At 57.1% G+C, this 19,798-nt stretch overlaps 1 non-coding gene and 1 pseudogene across 1 annotated transcript in view; both read right to left on the bottom strand.

Annotated features, from left to right (window-relative positions):
- Positions 1 to 31, bottom strand: part of LOC146870233 (5.8S ribosomal RNA) — a 154-nt gene extending 123 nt beyond the window's left edge. The window contains exon 1 of the ribosomal RNA XR_014959885.1: positions 1 to 31. This exon is cut by the window's left edge and continues 123 nt beyond it. This is a non-coding gene — a ribosomal RNA (5.8S ribosomal RNA).
- A 7,284-nt stretch (positions 32 to 7,315) lies between these two features.
- On the bottom strand, positions 7,316 to 8,334 carry LOC146870232 (28S ribosomal RNA; annotated as a pseudogene).
- Between the last annotated feature and the right edge of the window lie 11,464 nt (positions 8,335 to 19,798).

Here is a 19,798-nt window from a genome sequence, read left to right as displayed (position 1 = left end):
GCGCAAGCCGAGTGATCCACCGCCAAGAGTCACAGGCAACTTTTCGAAAATGTTCGCCCACCTGCGGGCGCAGGGGAGGCGGGGGGAAGGGCATCACAGACCTGTTATTGCTCGATCTCGTGTGGCTGAACGCCACTTGTCCCTCTAAGAAGTTGGACGCCGATCAGACGGGTCAGACCACTGGGGGGGCATGAGCTGCCGGGGCCACTCGGCCTTAACTCAGCTGGGTAGGGTGAAGGGCCTCCCACCAGGCGGCAGGCCCTCGAGTCGGATGGTCCATGCAGGGAGGAAGCTCCTTGCTTGAAACAACAGCCGAGGCTGGCCAAGCAGTCCATCCCTAAACGGACCGAGAGTGCCCAATCGAGTACGGCCGGGGCATCCCCTGGCAGGCCGCCCTGCGCGAGGGGGATGGCAGCTTCACATCGCCTGCCTGCTCCCGGGGCGAGCGGGCTCGAAGGAAAGGCCCATCGGGAAGGGGCCGAGAGGCAGGCGCAGACCCGGGCCCCCGGGGGCCCCAGCGGGCAGGCCCGGGTGCTGTCTTCTCCCGTCTCGGGATCACCGGACCTCACGGAGGTCTGACCCAGCAAACCCACCGAAAAAGGACCAACGGGAAGGGGCTGAGAGGCAAGTGCGTACCCGGGCCCCTGGGGGCCCCGGCGGGAGGGCCTGGGAGCTGCCTTCCCTCATCTCGGGATCGCCGGACCTCACAGAGGTCTGACCCAGCAAACTCGGAGAAAAAGGACCATCGGGAAGGGGGCTGAGAGGCACGTATGTGTAGCTGGGCCCCTGGGGGCCCCGCATCGGGCGGGCCCGGGTGCTGCCTTCCCACGACTCGGGATCGCCGGACCTCACGGAGGTCTGACCCAAAAAACTCAGAGAGAAATGACCACCGGGAAGGGGCTGAGAGGCAGGAGCGTACCTGGGCCCCTGGGGGCCCCGGCGGGCGGGCCCCGGGTCTGCCTTCCCCTGTTTCAGAATCGCCGGATCTCACAGAGGTCTGACTGACCCTCTCCCTAGTAATCCGGGGGAAAATTACCCCCCTTTCTTGTAATCCGTGCACACGAGGTGACAGAGGGGACCCAAGGGGCGAATGTACCCGACCTCCTGGAGCCCTCGCTGGGATCGATGAGGCAAATGGACCCTCATCGGGACTTCCAGGCAAGCCCGGCCATCTGGTCACCCCATTGGAAAGCATTGCGCGTGACCAGATGGCCGAGGGGACAGTCGCGACCAGATGGCCGAGGGGACAGTCGCGACCAGATGGCCGAGGGGACAGTCGCGACCAGATGGCCGAGGGGACAGTCGCGACCAGATGGCCGAGGGGACAGGCGCGACCAGATGGCCGAGGGGAAAGGCGCGATCAGATAGCCGGGCTCGAAAGGGAAGCCATCTGGTCGTCCTGTGCCCCAACGAAAGAGGGAGCGGGCGCCGGGGCATGGGGGACCGGAGGCCCAGGGCCCCAGCTGGGCCCCAGCCACAGAGGCTGCGAGGGGGACCCGAAGGGCCCTCCGACCCGGGGCCCGTGAACACCTTGACAAGCAGGGGAGGCCTGCACGGGACCGACAGACCCCAGTCCCAGGGGTCCCGGGCCCGGAGGTGCAGGGGAAGCCTCCCCGGGTCCGGCAGACCCCGTCCCGGGCACCCTGCCATGCGGCAGGACCCAGGAAGGAGCCCGAGGTGGGGAGGCTGCCCTTTCCGGGGCCCTCAGGGGCCCGGCCTGTGCTCCTGAACCCAGCCAAGCAAGGGGAGGCTCCCCGGCCACAACTGAACCACGTCCCGGGCCTTTGGTAGTGCCGGGGGACGGGGCCCAGGGCTGGAGCCCCCCACCCGGGGCCCAGTGGGGCCCCTGGACCCAGCCAGGGCTCCCGGGCCCGCTGCCGGACCCCGTCCCGTGCACCCTGCCATGCAGCAAAGCCCAGGACGGATCCCGGGGTGGGGAGGACGCCCTCCCCGGGGTTCTCAGGGACCCGTCCAGAGCTCCTGAACCCAGCCAAGCAAGGGGAGGCTCCCCGGCCACGTCCCGGGCCTTTGGCAGAGCCACAGGCCGGGGGACAGGGCCCAGGGCCGGAGCCCCCCACCGGGGCCTGGCGGGCCCCTGGACCCAGCCAGGGATCCCGGGCCTGGAGGCACAGGGGAAACCACCCCGGGCCCACCAGACCCGTCCGGGGCACCCTGCCACACGGCAGTGCCCAGGACTGAACCCGGGGTGGGGAGGCCGCCCTCCCCGGGGCCCTCAGGGGCCTGGCCAGAGCTCCAGAACTCAGCCAAGCAAGGGGAGGCTCCCCGGTCACAACGGAACCACGTCCTGGGCCTTTGGCAGTGCCACAGGCCGGGGGACGGGGCCCAGGGCCGGAGCCACCCACCCGGGGACCGGCGGGGCACCTGGACCCAGCCGGGGCTCCCGGGGCCAAAGGCGCAGGGGAAGCCACCCCGGGCCCGCCAGACCCCGTCCCGGGCACTCTACCACGCGGCAGGACCCAGGACGGAGCCCGGGGTCGGGAGACCGCCCTCCCCGGGGCCCTCAGGGGCCTGGCCGGAGCTCCAGAACTCAGCCAAGCAAGGGGAGGCTCCCCGGTGAGAACGGAACCACGTCCCGGGCCTTTGGCAGTGCCGCAGGCCGGAGACAGGGCCCAGGGCCGGAGCCCTCGACCCAGGGCCTGGCGGGCCCCTGGACCCAGTCGGGGCTCCCGGGCCCGGAGGCGCAGGGGATGACTCCCCAGGCCTGCCGGACCCCGTCCAGGGCACCCTGCCATGCGGTAGGATCCAGGACGGAGCCCGCAGGAACTCGTTCGGGCAAACCTGCCACGCGGTAGAACTGAGGACGGAGCCTGGGGTGGGGAGGCCGCCCTCCCCGGGGCCCCTGGACCCAGCCCAGCAGGGGAAGGCCTGCCGGATCTCATCCGGGGCAGCCTGCCACGCGGCAGGCCCCGGGAAAGACCCAGGGCTGGGGCGGCATCCGGGCCTGTCCAGCTGCCGGTTGAGGACCGCTAGGCCGAGAGGGGTCCCAGAATACCCTGTCCCTAGTAATCCGTAGGAAAACTACCCCCCTTTCTGGTAACCCGCACGCTTCGAGTGACGGAGGGGACCCTAGGGACGAATGCACTCGGCCTCCTGGAGCCCTGGCTGGGATCCGGGAGGCAAATGGCCCTTTATCGGGACTTCCAGGCCGGCCTGGCCATCTGGTCGCCCCATTGGAAAGCATTGCGCGCGACCAGATGGCCGAGGGGAAAGGTGCGACCAGATGACCGGCACCTGAAAGGGCTCCCGTCTGCCCGCCCCGAGCCGAGCCATAGCGGTAGGGCTCCCACCTGCCCACTCACGCAGGGCTCGGGGGGGCTCAGGGACTCCGGCTGGGCCTCAGGCACGGGGAGGACCACCGGAGCTCTTGGGCCCGGGCGCCCGGGGGGGACTGCCCAGGACCCGTGGAGCCCGTCACTGGCACTTTGCCATGTCGCGGGCTGGAGGAGGGAGCCCCGGACGCATGGGAGGATGTTGCTCAGGCGTAGCCCATCTGGTCCCCGGCAAAGAACTGCCAGCCCTGGAGGGGTGTTCCGGCACACCCTGCCCCTACTAATCCAGAGGAAGGCTACCCACCTTTCTTGTAACCCCTGTGCTCAGAGTGACCGAGGGGACCCTAGGCGCGGATGCGCCCAACCTCCTGGAGCCCTGGCTGGGATCCGGGAGGCAAATGGCCCTTTATCGGGACTTCCAGGCCGGCCTGGCCATCTGGTCGCCCCATTGGAAAGCATTGCGCGCGACCAGATGGCCGAGGGGAAAGGTGCGACCAGATGACCGGCACCTGAAAGGGCTCCCGTCTGCCCGCCCCGAGCCGAGCCATAGCGGTAGGGCTCCCACCTGCCCACTCACGCAGGGCTCGGGGGGGCTCAGGGACTCCGGCTGGGCCTCAGGCACGGGGAGGACCACCGGAGCTCTTGGGCCCGGGCGCCCGGGGGGGACTGCCCAGGACCCGTGGAGCCCGTCACTGGCACTTTGCCATGTCGCGGGCTGGAGGAGGGAGCCCCGGACGCATGGGAGGATGTTGCTCAGGCGTAGCCCATCTGGTCCCCGGCAAAGAACTGCCAGCCCTGGAGGGGTGTTCCGGCACACCCTGCCCCTACTAATCCAGAGGAAGGCTACCCACCTTTCTTGTAACCCCTGTGCTCAGAGTGACCGAGGGGACCCTAGGCGCGGATGCGCCCAACCTCCTGGAGCCCTGACTGGGATCCGGGAGGCAAATGGACCCTCATCCAGACTTCCAGGCCGACCTGGCCATCTGGTCGCCCCATTGGAAAGCATTGCGCACGACCAGGTGGCCGCGGGGAAAAGAGCAACCAGATGACCGGCACCTAAAGGGACTCCCGTCTGCCCGCCCCGAGCCGTATCAGTAGGGCTCCCGCCTGCCCACCCATGCAGGACTCGGGGGGCTCTGCTTCCTGGGTGGCTCGGGGACCCCGGCTGGGCCTCAGGCACGGGGAGGACCACCGGAGCTCTCAGGCCTGTGCGCCCGGGGAAGTACTGCCCAGGACCCGTGGAGCCCGTCCCGGGCACTTTACCACGCCGCGGGCCAGAGGAGGGAGCCCCGGTCGCCTGGGAGGATGTTGCCCGTGCATAGCCCATCTGGTCCCCAGCAAAGAACCACCAGCCCCGGAGAGGTGTTCTGGCATACCCTGCCCCTATTAATCCGGAGGAAAGCTACCCACCTTTCTTGTAACCCGCGCGCTCCGAGTGACGGAGGGGACCCTAGGTGCGGATGCGCCCGACCTCGGGAGCCCTGACTGGGATCCGGGAGGCAAATGGACTCAAATCCGGACTTCCAGGCCGACCCGGCCATCTGGTCGCCCCATTGGAAAGCATTGCGCACGACCAGATGGCCGCGGGGAAAAGAGCGACCAGATGACCGGCACCTAAAGGAACTCCCATCTGCCCGCCCTGAGCCGAGCCGTAGCAGTAGGGCACCCGCCTGCCCACCCATGCAGGGCTCGGGGGGCTCTGCTTCCTGGGGGGCTCGGGGACCCCGGCTGGGCTTCAGGCACGGGGAGGACCACCGGAGCTCTCGGGCCTGTGCGCCCGGGGGAGTACTGCCCGGGACCCGTGGAGCCCGTCCCGGGCACTTTGCCACGCCGCGGGCCAGAGGAGGGAGCCCCGGACACCTGGGAGGATGTTGCCCAGGCATAGCCCATCTGGTCCCCGGCAAAGAACCACCAGCCCCGGAGGGGTGTTCCGGCATACCCTGCCCCTACTAATCTGGAGGAAGGCTACCCACCTTTCTTGTAATCCGCGCCCGACCTCCTGGAGCCCTGACTGGGATCGAGGAGGCAAATGAGCCCCCATCGGGACTTCCAGGGCAGCCCGGCCATCTGGTCACCCCATTGGAAAGCATTGCGTGCGACCAGATGGCCGAGGGAAAGGTGTGACCAGATGGCCGGGAACGAAAGAACTCCCATCTGTCCGCAGCGAGCCTTAGCGGTAGGGCTCCCGCCTGCCCTTGTCCCGGGCAGATGGACACTTGGCAGGCCACAGAACGTGGGCTCCCAGGCCCTGACCGAAGCTCAGGAGGCCTGGGTCGGTCTCTGCTTCTCAACGCAGCCAGGCCGGGGAGATCGGGGAGCCTGCCCAAGCACGAGGGACCCCAGTCCCGGGCACACGGTCCCTCAGGTTGTGCGCTCGTTTTCCACATTTTTTTTCAAAATTGTGCGTAGTTGCCTAGGCAAAGTCCGCCCAGCCCTACTCAGGACGTGCGCTCGTTTTCCACAATTTTTTTCAAAATTCTGCATAGTGGCACTTATGCAAATTCTTCCCAGCCCTAATAAAACCCCTGCTACGCAGTGGAAAGGACTTAGCCAGCCACCCACCCACATGGCCCGGTCCCTGCTTCTGATCCCAGCCAGGTCTGGGGAGCCTCCCTTGGCCCGATGGACCCCGTCACGGGCACCCGGACCCTCGCCAGGCCGCAGGACAGGTGTTCCCGCACCACATGGCCGTATAGGAGTGGGCAGAAAACTACGCTCCACCAGCGTAGCAGATAAAGCCAGCCACTCCTGCTCACCGGCCCGGTCCCTGCTCCTGAAAGCAACCAGGCCGGGGAGAGCCTCCCCGGGCCCCGGTGGACACCTGTCTCCATCGCCCGGACCCTCAACTTGTTTGCCTGACGGGGGCTCATGCACCCCGGGGCATGCCGGATGGAGCACACGCCCTGGGCCCGGTCCCAGCTTCCGAACCCTAGCCAGGCCGGGGAGAGCCTCCCCGGGCCCGGTGGACACCCTTCCCCAGCGCCTGGACCCTCGGCTGGCTTGCAGAATGGGGGGCTCCCTGACCCTGGGACACAGGGACGGAGCACAAGCCCCGGGTCTGGGCCCAGCTTCCGGACCCTAGCCAGGCCGGGAAGAGCCTCCCCGGGCCCCGGTGCACATCCTTCCCCAGTGCCCGGACCCTTGGCTGGCTTGCAGGACGGGGGGCTCCCGCACCCTGGGACACTGGGACGGAGCACAAGCCCTGTGACCGGGCCCAGCTTCCCTACCCCAGCCAGGCCTGGGAGAGCCTCCCTGGGCCCCGGTGGACACCCGGTCCCCAGCGCCCGGACCCTCAGCTGGAACCAAGGAGGGTTAAGCCCAGGCCACGTCCCCTCCCCGACGGCCTGCCAGGGGAGCCCATTTTTCTCGACTATTAAGGCCCCACGTAGTGGGGGCTTACAGAAGTTTGGGAAAGGACAAAAGTTGGAGTTAGCCTGGCCGCCAGCCCGCAGGGCCATCTGATCAACCCAGCCCGCAGGGCCATCTGGTCACCCGGCCCTGCGGGCCATCTGGTCACCGGGCCTGCGGGGCCATCTGGTCGCCCGGCCCGCAGGGCCATCTGGTCGGCCGGCCCGCAGGGCTATCTGGTCGTGCAGCCAGGCGACCAGATGACCCGGGATGACCCAGCGCCCGGATGGCCTGGGAGGGTGCCTTACCCAGCCGCTCTTGCAGTCCAGCGAGGGTGGCCAGGCGCTCCGAGGCAGCCGCTCGGGAGGCTCCTTCCCCTGGGGCTGCCGCTGCTCGCCTCTCTGCTCGACTTGCCCTGGAGCAGCCGGAAGGGGAGGCCCGGCCGGCCCAGGCCATCTGGTCACCCTGCCGACCTGCAAGGGATGGTGGCCCCCATCCCCGCACCCTGGTGGGGCAGGGACGGGAGGGGGAGGCCCCCGTGCCGGAGGACACGTGGTGGAGGCAGCATCCCGCAGGCCCGCGTTACCCCCTCCGTGTCCTTCCCGCCGGCCGGCGGCAGAGGGACCTACCCCTGGGTGTGGTGGAGGGCGTCCACGGGCGACCATGCACAGAGAGACAAAAGCTTGGCTCTGAGGATGACTTTCAATAGATAGCAGCGAGGTAGCTGCTCTGCTACTTACGAAACCCTGACCCAGAATCAGGTTGTCTACGAATGATTTAGCACTGGGTGCCCCAGGAACATGCGGTGCACTAAGGGCAATGGATGCGGCCCACTTCCGTCTGCGCTCCGGTTCCCAAGCAAGCAGCTCTACACACCGGCCCCCCGAGAGAGGCCGGCTATCCCAGGCCAACCGAGGCTCCACGGCACTGCGGTATCGTTACGGTTTAGGGGGGATTCTGACTTACAGGCGTTCAGTCATAATCCCACAGATAGAAGCTTCGCCACATAGGCTCCTCAGCCAAGCACATACACCAAATGTCTGAACCTGTGATTCCTCTCGTACTGAGCAGGATTACTATTGCAAAAACACATCATCAGTAGGGTAAAACTAACCTGTCTCACGATGGTCTAAACCCAGCTCACGTTCCCTATTAGTGGGTGAACTATCCAACGCTTGGTGAATTCTGCTTCACAATGATAGGAAGAGCTGACATCAAAGGATCAAAAAGCGACGTCGCTATGAACGCTTGGCCGCCACAAGACAGTTATCCCTGTGGTAACTTTTCTGACACCTCCTGCTTGAAACCCAAAAAGTCAGAAGAATCGTGAGGCCCTGCTTTCACGGTCTGTATTCATACTGAAAATCGAGATCAAGTGAGCTTTTGCCCTTCTGCTCCGCGGGAGGTGTCTGTCCTCCCTGAGCTCGCCTTAGGACACCTGCGTTATCGTTTGACAGGTGTACCGCCCCAGTCAAACTCCTCACCTGCCACTGTCCCCAGTGATGGGAGCTTGGAGCCAGAAGCGAAAGCCCCACGGGGCTCGCCCCCGCCTCACCGGGTAAGAGAAAAAATGATAACAGTAGTGGGATTTCACAGGCGGCCCGAGGGCCTCCCACTTATCCTACACCTCTCATGTCTCTTCACAGTGCCAGACTAGAGTCAAGCTCAACAGGAACTTCTTACCCCGATGATTCTGCCACGCCCATTCCCTTGGCTGTGGTTTCGCTAGATAGTAGGTAGGGACAGTGTGAATCTCGTTCATCCATTCATGCGCGTCACTAATTAGATGATGAGGCATTTGGCTATCTGTACCACCTCGCGGTGGCTCATTCTGGGTTATTATGCTGCCCATCAGCGTCAAATCGGGTTTGCTTCCAACAATACAACATTTGTTCGCTCCGGAGTACAGCCACACTTTAAGCTGTCCTCACTGGAACTGGGGTCACGTATAGGCCAGAGATAGTACACCCTGCAGTACTATTCCAACAATATAAAATTGTCTACGAACAGTCCTGATTAGCAGGACATGAATAATCAATGCAATAAGTAGTGACTATGTGTATGTAGTTATTTGAGACCTATTTTATTCAAGACATTTCAATAATCACGATGTACACATTTGTATCTAAATCATTATACTATAAGCACACAACTATAAAAAATACACATCTATAAATTGCACATCTAGTTTGAAAATACATTTCTATAAACTTCACATCTATAAAATCCACATCTATACTAATTCTTGTGTCAACTATTAACTATTACGTGACTGTTGAACCACATGTAAATATTAGTGAATCAACATTTAGGCTAATATTTTGTAAAAGTGACGTGTGCTGTACAATAGTGTACATCTCAGTGTTTGACCTGAAATTTAATTGTCCATTAATACTTGGCGCATTTTTAGAGTGTCCATTAATGTAGTCAGGCAAACATTCTTCTTGAATGGGGACGACATTTGCAGACCAAGATCAGCCAGAGCAACATTATTACATTGAGGCCAAATACCCCGACATCCTACAATAAAGCCATGAAATTTTACAGTTTTACAGTTGGTAAGATCTTTGATTTGCTGTGATAGATCCTGATAGTATTTAACTTTACTCTCATACGCTAATTCAAGCTAATTCTGTGAGTATTCATAACGAATTGAAACATCAACCACTACAGCAGTACCATTTTTGGTGAACACTACATCTGGTTTTCTTAGTTCACCTTGACTATTTTTGGGATGTATGACGTTACAACGCATACTATTACAACGCATGCCTTTACAACGCATTTTTACAACGCAAATACCTTTACAACGCGTGTTGTTACAACGAATACTGTTACAACGCGATATAGTGTTATTAGTTGTAAAGTGCTATAACAACAAATTCAAATATAACGCATACCTTTACAACGCATAAATATAGTGTTTTTATTTTTTTTTATTTTTTATTTTGTAAAATAAAACCTGGCACGGGATGCAGGGAAATTAGGGGTTTTTGGGTGGGGAAGTGTTTTAAAATGTAGAGAAAAACGGAACGTTAATGTAATGAAATGCAAAGCATTTATTAAAATGAATACTCGAGTATTAAAATTAATACTCGAGTATTTAAAAAAAATACTCACTTATTTTCAGTTTTTGGAAAATGTACACACGCAACGATTTGTTAAATATAATATACTGACAAAATATTACTAATTCACTAAATAAATATTCGTAAAAACAAATATATGACATACACATAGTCGCCATTTTAAACATTGTAGTTCCCAAAATTGTCCTACAACACTTTCCATGAAATTAATACCACAACACTACTTGCAAAATGGATGCCAAAACGGAACAAAAAATTGAAAACAACACTTCTTAACATGCTTTTTTAAATTATACGTTTCCACAGTAATTAAAAGATTTTTTTAAAATATAACCAACGCTGTATTTCTTACAATTAACTATGACACTTGCTAAAACCTATAAATACAACCAACACACAATTTTAAAATCAGTTGATTATCAACTCCCAGAGTGACCAGACGCCAAAACCTGAACCTCTGACCTCTTCACCGAGATAAGACCCGACTCCATTTAAGAAGGATTATTTGCCGAAATACAAGTAAGTTTCTAAAACGAATAACAGAAATGTTTACTTGAAACATTTAAAACGCTGCACCTAATAAGTATGAGTTTGCATTTTTAAATTAAAAAAAAGCACCAACCTATTACTATAGTTATGGAAACATATATCATTTAAATAAAACAAAAAATATTTTAACATTACTACGACATAAAGTAAATTGTTTATTTTAGAAAAGGATTGTCAATTAAATTATAATATATATAATTTTTCAAACATCACAAAAAGATTTATTTTTTTCTAAAAGACAACTTCTATCAACTGAGACGAAAACGACTACTTCAAAAAATAGCGTTTTGCAAAATGAGCCACACTACTCATCAAGAATAAATCGAAGGTATTTTCGTAAATTTTTGTAAACAGTATTCTAAATTAGTAACACGAAGAAACATTTTGTAATCCACACATATTTAATCTTTTTTTCACACAGAAATTCAATAACGAAAAAAAAAATATATATATCATCTTTGAATATTCAAAAGTCGATTTAGAAAGAAGATAAATATTTTAAACATTAAATAACTGTTTTTTTTGCTGTCTTCATGAATGCAAAAAGGAATGTGAAAGTGTAAAAAAGTGTAGAGGTTAAAATAATTAAGATAAAGTCATAAACGTGCAGCAGCAGAGAAAATGTGGGATGTTGTAGAGCTATCAATTACGATTTTAACTCCAGAAAGGTGCAACATTAGGGAAAGTGTAGGATGGTGTACGGTTAACAATTACTATTCTAACTCCAGGAAGGTGCAGCAGTAGTGAATGTGTGGGATACTATAGAGGTAATAATTACTATTCTAACTCCAGGAAGATGCAGCAGTATGGAAAGTGTGGGATGGTGTAAGGAAAACAATTACTATTCTAACTCCAGGTTGCTGCACCAGTAGGACAATTGTAGTATAGTATTTATGTACAATAAATTAAACTATCACTTATCCACAGAAATGTTTACATTTTTTACTGTCTCACAAACATTACAATAAAAAATAGCATTTCCATTACTTTCTCTTTTTTCCGGATACTCACATAAATATTCTCAAAACCAAATCCAAAGTTTAATCCCACAAGACCAGACAACAAAAAAGACCAGCAAAATTCGAGAAACCAGACTAAAACCAGACCAAGAAGAAAACACCTAAATCAAAAGGTAATTGAAATGAAGACTCCAAAGTAGGAAAGCATTCAATTGGCAAAACTTTAAAAAATATATTCAAGAAAGCTGCAACAATACAGAAAGTGTGGCATCTTGTCGAGATAACAATAACTCTTCTAACTCCAGGTTGCTGCAGCAGTAGAAAATGTGTAGGATGGTATACAGGTATCAATTACTATTCTAACTCCATATATGTGCAGCAGCAGGGAAAGTGTTGGATGGTGTACAAGGAACCAATGACTATTCTACCTCCAGTAAGGTGCAGCAGTAGGGAATGTGTGAGATAGTGTAGGGGTAACAATTACTATTCTAACTCCAAGAAGGTGCACCAGTAGGGAAAGTGTGGGATGGTGTAGGGGTAAAAATTACTATTCTAACTCCAGGAAGGTGCAACAGTAGGGAAAGTGTGGGATGGTGTAGGGGTAACATTTACTATTCTAACTCCAAGTTGGTGCAGCAGTAGCAAAAGTGTTGTATAGTAATAAGTTAAAATAAAATAAAATGTCACTTGTGCACATAAAGGTGCCAATTCGGATCCTGGAGAAACCGGGTATGAACCGTCGGTCGGAGCGTTTTCTCCGTCCGACTCGTACCCGGGAAATAAACATTACAAACATGGAAGTACGATTCCCACAGAAACACCATTTCCGTACGAATCGTAACAAACACCGACCGACGAAAAAATAAATACCAATGTGATCCGGGAATGCTCCGACGTGACGTCTGGACGCATGCAGGCTGCGGTTCACGAACCAGGAAGTACGATCTGCACTGACGTCACCCCGCACGGATGATATTTTCTGGCTGCCAAAAACTGCCGGGAAACCAGGACGACGCGCACAAGGAGCACCTGTACGCGATGGACAGCCATGGACCCGAACCTACGTGTCATCCCAGCCCTCGTAGCAGTCCACCTGCTCTACAGGCACCGACGCAGACGCCGCAGAAGGTCAGAATAACACCCAGGGGCAAATGGGGGGCAGGGGCAGGACACATAACCCCCACACAAGTCACAAATCACACATGCCCTGGACATACCTGACCTGCATGACCTGGTCACCTCAAGGGGGCGGGGGATGGGGGCGTGTCCAGCAACGCAAGCGTCCGCCGGAAGTGGATGTAGACGCGAACCGGCAACACAACAATACCGGTACGTACCGTACCCACGCCTTAAGAGCGTGGGTACGGGCCGTACCACGCCCACCATTACGTCACCCAGACAATGGCGGTACGGCCCATACCCACGTTTGAATGGCCTGGGTACGGGCCGTACCAGCATTGTTGGGGTGATGTGGGGGTACGCGTGGTACGACCCGTACCAACGCTCTGAGGGCCTGGGTACGGTGCAGACCCGTAGGGGTACGCACCGTACCCAGGCCTTCAGAGCGTGGGTACGAGTCGTACCACGCGTACCCCCACATCACCCCAACAATGCTGGTACGGCCCGTACCCAGGCCATTCGAACGTTGGTACGGGCCGTACCGCCATTGTCTGGGTGACGTAATGGTGGGCGTGGTACGGCCCGTACCCACGCTCTTAAGGCCTGGGGACGCTACGTACCCAGCCCTGCAAACCGTGGGTACAGGAATGTACGGAGCGTACCCCCACCCGTGTATGAATGGAGCGTACCCCCACCCCACCAGTGTATGTACGGACCGTACCCGCACCCCACCAGTGTATGTACGGAGCGCACCCACACCCGTGTATGAATGGAGCGTACCCCCACCCCACCAGTGTATGTACGGACCGTACCTCCACCCCACCAGTGTATGTACGGAGCATACCCACACCCATGTATGAATGGAGCGCACCCACACCCGTGTATGAATGGAGCGTACCCATACCCGTGTATGAATGGAGCGTACCCCCACCCGTGTATGAATGGAGCGTACCCCCACCCCACCAGTGTATGTACGGACCGTACCCCCACCCCACCAGTGTATGTACAGACCGTACCCCCACCCGTGTATGCATGCAGCGTACCAACTCCCCAACCGTGTATGTACGGAACGTACCCACACCCGTGTATGAATGGAGTGTACCCACACCCATGTATGTCCCGACCGTACATGCCCAGACACAGGAGGGGTGTGTGCAGAGTCCTCCCAGCAGTGCCCAGACACAGGAGGGGTGTGTGCAGAGTCCTCCCAGCAGTGCCCAGACACAGGAGGGGTGTGTGCCTATTACTCCCAGCAGTGCCCAGACATAGAAGGGGTGTGTGCCTATCACTCCCAGCAGTGCCCAGACATAGAAGGGGTGTGTGCCTATCACTCCCAGCAGTGCCCAGACACAGGAGGGGTGTGTGCCAAGTCCTCCCAGCAGTGCCCAGACACAGGAGGGGTGTGTGCCTATCACTCCCAGCAGTGCCCAGACATAGGAGGGGTGTGTGCCTATCACTCCCAGCAGTGCCCAGACACAGGAGGGGTGTGTGCAGAGTCCTCCCAGCAGTGCCCAGACGCAGGAGGGGTGTGTGCAGAGTCCTCCCAGCAGTGCCCAGACATAGGAGGGGTGTGTGCAGAGTCCTCCCAGAAGTGCCCAGACGCAGGAGGGGTGTGTGCAGAGTCCTCCCAGCAGTGCCCAGACACAGGAGGGGTGTGTGCAGAGTCCTCCCAGCAGTGCCCAGACGCAGGAGGGGTGTGTGCAGAGTCCTCCCAGCAGTGCCCAGACATAGGAGGGGTGTGTGCCTATCACTCCCAGCAGTGCCCAGACGCAGGAGGGGTGTGTGCAGAGTCCTCCCAGCAGTGCCCAGATGCAGGAGGGGTGTGTGCCTATCACTCCCAGCAGTGCCCAGACATAGGAGGGGTGTGTGCCTATCACTCCCAGCAGTGCCCAGACATAGGAGGGGTGTGTGCCTATCACTCCCAGCAGTGCCCAGACACAGGAGGGGTGTGTGCAGAGTCCTCCCAGCAGTGCCCAGACACAGGAGGGGTGTGTGCAGAGTCCTCCCAGCAGTGCCCAGACACAGGAGGGGTGTGTGCCTATCACTCCCAGCAGTGCCCAGACATAGGAGGGGTGTGTGCCTATCACTCCCAGCAGTGCCCAGACACAGGAGGGGTGTGTGCCGAGTCCTCCCAACAGTGGCCAGACACAGGAGGGGTGTGTGCCTATCACTCCCAGAAGTGCCCAGACATAGGAGGGGTGGGTGCCTATCACTCCCAGCAGTGCCCAGACACAGGAGGGGTGTGTGCAGAGTCCTCCCAGTGTGCCCAGACGCAGGAGGGGTGTGTGCAGAGTCCTCCCAGCAGTGCCCAGACACAGGAGGGGTGTGTGCAGAGTCCTCCCAGCAGTGCCCAGACACAGGAGGGGTGTGTGCAGAGTCCTCCCAGCAGTGCCCAGACGCAGGAGGGGTGTGTGCAGAGTCCTCCCAGCAGTGCCCAGACACAGGAGGGGTGTGTGCAGAGTCCTCCCAGCAGTGCCCAGACATAGGAGGGGTGTGTGCAGAGTCCTCCCAGCAGTGCCCAAACGCAGGAGGGGTGTGTGCGGAGTCCTCCCAGCAGTGCCCAGACACAGGAGGGGTGTGTGCAGAGTCCTCCCAGCAGTGCCCAGACGCAGGAGGGGTGTGTGCAGAGTCCTCCCAGCAGTGCCCAGACATAGGAGGGGTGTGTGCCTATCACTCCCAGCAGTGCCCAGACGCAGGAGGGGTGTGTGCAGTGTCCTCCCAGCAGTGCCCAGACGCAGGAGGGGTGTGTGCCTATCACACCCAGCAGTGCCCAGACATAGGAGGGGTGTGTGCCTATCTCTCCCAGCAGTGCCCAGACATAGGAGGGGTGTGTGCCTATCACTCCCAGCAGTGCCCAGCCACAGGAGGGGTGTGTGCAGAGTCCTCCCAGCAGTGCCCAGACACAGGAGGGGTGTGTGCAGAGTCCTCCCAGCAGTGCCCAGACACAGGAGGGGTGTGTGCAGAGTCCTCCCAGCAGTGCCCAGACACAGGAGGGATGTGTGCCTATCACTCCCAGCAGTGCCCAGACATAGGAGGGGTGTGTGCCTATCACTCCCAGCAGTGCCCAGAAACAGGAGGGGTGTGTGCCGAGTCCTCCCAGCAGTGCCCAGACACAGGAGGGGTGTGTGCCGAGTCCTCCCAGCAGTGCCCAGATACAGGAGGGGTGTGTGCCTATCACTCCCAGCAGTGCCCAGACATAGGAGGGGTGTGTGCCTATCACTCCCAGCAGTGCCCAGACACAGGAGGGGTGTGTGCAGAGTCCTCCCAGCAGTGCCCAGACGCAGGAGGGGTGTGTGCAGAGTCCTCCCAGCAGTGCCCAGACACCGGAGGGGTGTGTGCAGAGTCCTCCCAGCAGTGCCCAGACATAGGAGGGGTGTGTGCAGAGTCCCCCCAGCTGTGCCCATGGAAAGAAAGGGGTTGTGTACACACAGATACAATGGCCACAATTGTCAGTCAGGTGGTCAAAGACCCAGCAGAACACGAAACACATGTGTGCGAGGCTGGGAGTACACACATGCAAAGTGCGGAAAAGGGAACATGTACACATGAAGTCCTGTCAATATACTCCACTCACAAGTACAGTGACCCCCAAGGATGACACAAATGATTCAGGTGAAGACCTTGCCCAGCATGCATGGCCAAAGTTGAAGGGGTCCGTCACACACCCAGCAAATGTAGACACAGCACTGCACAAATGTCTTCACAACACCCTGCAGGGAAGATGTCAGGGTCCACAGAGGAAGGAACACACCTTGGGACAATGTCACCATGCAGTAACAGCTTACATGACCAAAGTTTGATAGCAAATACCGTGTGATGACACACAGATACCAGGGACCACCCCACAAACAGCACACTACAACATATCCCAGACACCTAACACATTATTGCCACCCCAAATCATGGAGCAGCACCACCAACAGCAATGCCAGTAAAGCAGTAGTGTGCCAAGGAAAAAAAAATAGCTTTATTCAGCAATGTCCCAAAATGATTTGTACGAAGAGTTCAAAATGCACAAGGCACATAGGGCAGTCCATTGTTCCAATCCAGGTGGGGGACACATTGGGATGCGTGTCCCCTAGCTTGCCTGCACAGTTCAGACTACCTTGTCATCCACAGGGGTGGGGGCATCATGTGGGGGGGAAGGACCAGGCATCGCAGGGACAGGAGGGGCAAGGGTAGGTGTTGTGGGTGCAGGGACGGACGACTCCAACACAGGGGGTGGGGCAGCGCCAAAGGTGGATTCGAGCACGGCGCTGCACACTACTGCCAGGTCGCCCAGCGTCTCCCCTGCACCCGAAGGAACCACAGGCCCCAAGGAGGGGGGGGGCGCAGGAATGGGTCGCAGCGCTACCGGGGGAGGTTGTGGACAGGGAGGGGGAGCTCAACTCCCCTGCCGGTGTCCTGCCTCCACCGCTTGCGGGGTGGTGCCACACTGGGGCTGATGGACACACTGGGCAGGACTGACCCTGTGTCTGACTCTTGGCCAGGAGAGCTGAGGGGAGTGGATTTGGAGGGTGGTGGTCGTGAGGAATGTGGACTCCCACTCTGGCTGCGTGTCTTCCGTTTCCCCCTCGACCCAGTGGGTGTGCCTATTTCACCCTGTCTGTGCGTGCCAGGAGGTGTGCGCTTTGCCTTCACTGGTGGTGTGGTGCCTGTGTCTGGTGGTGTGCGTGCATGGCTTCGTCTGGGTGTGCTTTGGACAGGCATGGGAGTGGGAAGTGTGGATGCTGCAGGGGTAGGGGGGGGACGTAGCGCTGCAGGAGACCCAATGCTGCAGTCAGTGTCGAGTCTATGGACCTCAGATAGTTGCGTTGGTCAGACTGCGCAGCTGAAATGCCCTCCATGTATGCCTCCATCTGGTTGAGCACTTGGCTGTGGCCATGGAGGACATTAAGCATCGCAGTCTGACCAACCTGCAACTGCCGCAGGATGTCCACAGACTCGGCATTGGTGGCAGCAGTGGAGACCGGGGCAGGGGGTGCGGTGCCTGGCAAGAAGGAGACACGTGGTGACCGAGCACAGCGGGAAGGGACACGAGCAAGTGGGAGGCCGGTGATCGGAATGGAGGGGGCGGGTAGTGATGGAGTGCTGCTGTCAGCTGTGGGAGCAGCCCCCTCGGAGTGCTCAGCCCCTGACCCGTCTGCGTCATAGTCGGTGGTTGTTTGACTGGACAGGTCCTCCGCTGCACTCCCGTCGGCCTCCGTGCCACTCGATGTGCCAGACAACTCTGCACTGCTGGCACTGGTGCTCGCTCCCTCCTCACGGTCCGTGCCAGTGTCTCCCTCGTAGTCCCCCGACGATGCTGTGGGCAAGGTGAAGAGACAGGAGAAATCAGACACCTGTATACATATGTCACATGAGTCAACTCTACATAGGTCACAGTGCATAGCCTGAAAAGCTACAAGAGTAACATCTACAATACATGGTACCTATGTAGTCCCTGCAACACACAGTTTGTTGACCCCCCATGCCACTGTTAAAATATGGAGAGCATGACACAATAGCAAATAACTTGATATCAAATTGGACAGAGGAGCCAGGCTCTGGGGACAATCCAGCACAGCATCAGCGACACACAGCGTAGCCAAGAAAGGGATGAGCAGGAACCATGTCAAGCAACTCTTGGGACATGCTGCAAAGGTAATACTGAAAAACATGGCCAACATGACTGGGGCACTGCACCTTGAGTGTTTGGCCACACAAACATCACACACTGGCCAGACCGAGCAAGGAGACTTTAGGTTTGGACATGTAGGCCTTGCCCGCACCAACCCCCCCCCCCTACCTGAGACAATGTGATTTGAGACAGAGGAAGTACTTACACCTCTTAGTCTGGGATGAAAACACATGGCCTGCAATTAATCCTGATCGCACACAAACTACCCCTGGTACGCCTGTCCACATATATCACTGACAAACAACCATCATCAGATAGTTGTACCAAGACACACAGGCACTGGCCCCTGTGAGTATGCACCAGCTAATTTAGGTCACCCTGTACAGTGGACACATGTAGCACAGTATACGTGAATACAAATGAGGCCATGGTACTATGCCACAGGGCCCAAACCATGCTGAAGACACAGAGAATGTCCACATTGTCTGATGACACACATGATACCTAGGAAAAGGTGCCCCAGGGGACTGTAGTGGCCACACCACTCCATGGCCCTGGATGGATATGACTGGAACACAAGCCACCATCCCTGCACTATGCACATCTCACGCTCAAGCACATCATGTCAGAGGGCACAACATTCGACATGCAGGCAGTAAGGCAGTTCACATGAAATACACACTCCCATGTCGGGACTCAGCATCAGTGCCAACTAACATGGACCCCACAATGACAGAACTGGCCAGGGCACAGGCAACGTGCAAAAACCTGTTATACACCACCCCCACACATGATGCTGCAAGCATTGGGCACTTGGAGTAACTGCCAGCCTAGATGACCTTGTGCAAGAGTGACTACACACAGACCAGGGAACACATGGCAAGGAGGGGAAGGGAGGAAGAACAGCACCGCTTTACTTTGTGGAACAGGATATGCACTGCACATTTAAACCCTGGCAGTGTATCCATGCAACTGCGCACTTCCAAGAGCTGGTCACACACAACAAACACACATGTACCTACCCCCTTCCTGCTGCTGCTTCTCCGCTAGGCGCCTATCCAAGTCAGGGAAGACCACCGCCAGCACACGCTTCTGGATGTGGGTCAGACGCCGGCGCCCACGGTTTTTCTGGCTCACAGGTGAGTCCCCCAGCAGGACCTGTGCGATCCTCCGCGTCCAGCACCGGATGTCCTGCCAGCGTTTCCTCACCTGGGCTAGGCGCCGCTTCCGACCCTCCGTCCTCCTCACGGCACTGACGGCTTGCTTCCAGATCTCCCCCTTGGCACAGACGCCTACCTGTGAGTATGCAAAAGTGACAATACATCACTTCACCTTATCAATGATACAGAGACACACATATTACAAATTATGCATGTTTGAACTGGCCATAGTATGCAGCCAACTCATTGCACCTTTGCCATAGTGACAACATCCTCCTGGGAATGGGCGAATGCAGTAGGTGCCATAGAAAGTACACAGGTGGCATGAGGGGTGCAACACAATCAATGATGCTGGCGCACTCTGTGCATCCCAAGCTACAACAGGAATCTGAACATTACCCCTAAGCAGTCACATGCCCCAGCCCACTTACGCTACCTCAGCAGAGTACACAGACACACACAGGCACAGAACTATCACCTGGCATAGGCAACTGCCGCTACAAACCTCACTCTGCACATGTGCCACTAGACTCGGGGTGTCACAGATGTGGGGCTGTCTCAGCACGGAAGACATCCAGCACAGCTCCCTGCTCACATCAGATGGCCAGGGTGTATCCATCCCACATGCAGCTGGGGTGCAACACTCCACATATGCACACACCCA

The sequence above is a fragment of the Triturus cristatus genome, chromosome 1_1, assembly GCF_964204655.1.
Source record: "Triturus cristatus chromosome 1_1, aTriCri1.1, whole genome shotgun sequence".
In the NCBI taxonomy this organism is placed as follows: Eukaryota; Metazoa; Chordata; class Amphibia; order Caudata; family Salamandridae; genus Triturus; species Triturus cristatus.
The sequence above is the reverse complement of the archived record's forward strand: the minus strand, read 5'-3'. Positions and strand labels throughout refer to the sequence as shown.